Raw genomic sequence first — 1,980 nt, forward strand, 5'->3', positions numbered from 1 at the left:
TTATGGAGAATATTAGAAATTTCTTCAGGAAAACGACTTAATGGCCTATACATGTTCCTTCTGATGTTCTCACCCACTTGATGTCTCAAGAAGAGTGAGTATCATTTTCATGAGCTCTCCATTTTCTTTTGTATTATTAGCCGATGCTGGAAATTGACGTCCATTCAACTTTGGTGTGAATGATTTTGTTATTTGTATCACTCGTCTTGCTTACAGTTAGCACAGCCAGGCGTCTCTTGCCTTGGGAAAATCCGTAAGTCCAGACTGCTCCAAAGCTAGGCTTTTCTGGCCATATCTGCCTTTCTCAGCCCTCCCACTATCCTTGAAAATGATACCAGGCTACCATGTCCCCCAATCCAGCGTTCACCTCCTACACTCTACAGATCACCCTGTTGGTTCCTCGTCTTTTTCGGGGGAGGGGAATGGGTAGGAGTTGGGATAAGAGTGCAAGATGGGGCGCCTGGGTGGCGCAGTCGGTTAAGCGTCCGACTTCAGCCAGGTCACGATCTCGCGGTCCGTGAGTTCGAGCCCCGCGTCGGGCTCTGGGCTGATGGCTCAGAGCCTGGAGCCTGTTTCCGATTCTGTGTCTCCCTCTCTCTCTGCCCCTCCCCCGTTCATGCTCTGTCTCTCTCTATCTCAAAAATAAATAAACGTTGAAAAAAAAATTAAAAAAAAAAAAAAAGAGTGCAAGAAAACCATCTGTCTTCGGAGGGAACAAAATAGAAATAATAGCGGGTTTGTCTTCGCAGATAACCCAATTCGGGCCAATTTTCTTCCTCTCTTCTCAAACCTTTTAACTTCTTGAATCTCACTCCACTTAAATTACTACTACTAGAAAAACATTCAAAATATTCAATTATGATTTTCAATAAAATATAAGTATTACTTAAGAAGAATACATTCTTCCGATTCCTCTGAATTACAGTTCTTTATATTAATAATGACAGTGAGGTGGCTTGGAGGGCCCTCTGGTTGCAGAGGGTTTAGGCACTCCAGCATGAACTGTATCTTGTTTGCAGATACTAATGAGCACCTTGTTGTGTGGAGTGATTGATCACAATTCCTGGGACTATGGCCAGAGAACACAGTAAGAATGAAAAAAAGAGACAGTCATCAATGGAAAGCAGTGCTGAAGATTTGCCCTCCCCCCACCCCTGACCTTCCTTTGGAAATTGACTCACTGGAAACCTATCTGAAACAAAATAAGGACAAATATAGTAGAGTTTCATCAAACTGCACCTTGAGAGGCTCTTTGATTAGGAGGGTGAAAAGCCAATGGTTGGCTTCCTCTCCTCACCCAACTTGCTGCCTAATGAACTAGAGGTCTTTAACTGGGGTCACCAGGGGACACCAATGATTTCACCAAGGGCCCATCTTGCATGTAGGGACTTCGTTAGAGCACAGCCGCTAAGATGACAGCTTCCGGTGTCAACGTTGGCCTGGGTTTAAACCTTGGCTCCAGAAATTATGATTAACCAAACTTCAAACAATTTCTGTCGCCTTATCATTACACAATTCCCTATCTGTTTAAGAAGCATTGAACATATTTCATAGGGCAATTCATTCAACGATTTATAAAACGATGCAAGTAAATACGAGGGCACAAGGAAAGAGCTCAGTAAATTGTAAGCTTTGTTACTTTTATTTGCCTCCATTATTCATAAAAATAAGATAAAAGTCTTCTTTTATCTTCTTTCTGCTATTATTTGGCTAACTGTTGTCTGATTGGGGAACACTTGAAGCCGTTGAAAGCACTTGATTGCTGATTTCGGAGAGTGGAGTCATCAGAAATAAGGTTTTCCTATGGGCAGGCAGGTCTCCTACAATATCTCTTAAACCTCCACATGTTGTATTTGTAGTATCATATTTTTACAAACATTTATTTTTCACATTTTCTTTTTTTAATGTTTATTTTGAGAGAGAGAGAGAGAGAGAGAGAGAGAGAGTAAGTGGGGGGGAGGGGCAGAGAGGAAGGGAGAG

Source organism: Herpailurus yagouaroundi, unplaced genomic scaffold, assembly GCF_014898765.1.
Source record: "Herpailurus yagouaroundi ecotype Mexico unplaced genomic scaffold, PumYag 191, whole genome shotgun sequence".
In the NCBI taxonomy this organism is placed as follows: Eukaryota; Metazoa; Chordata; class Mammalia; order Carnivora; family Felidae; genus Herpailurus; species Herpailurus yagouaroundi.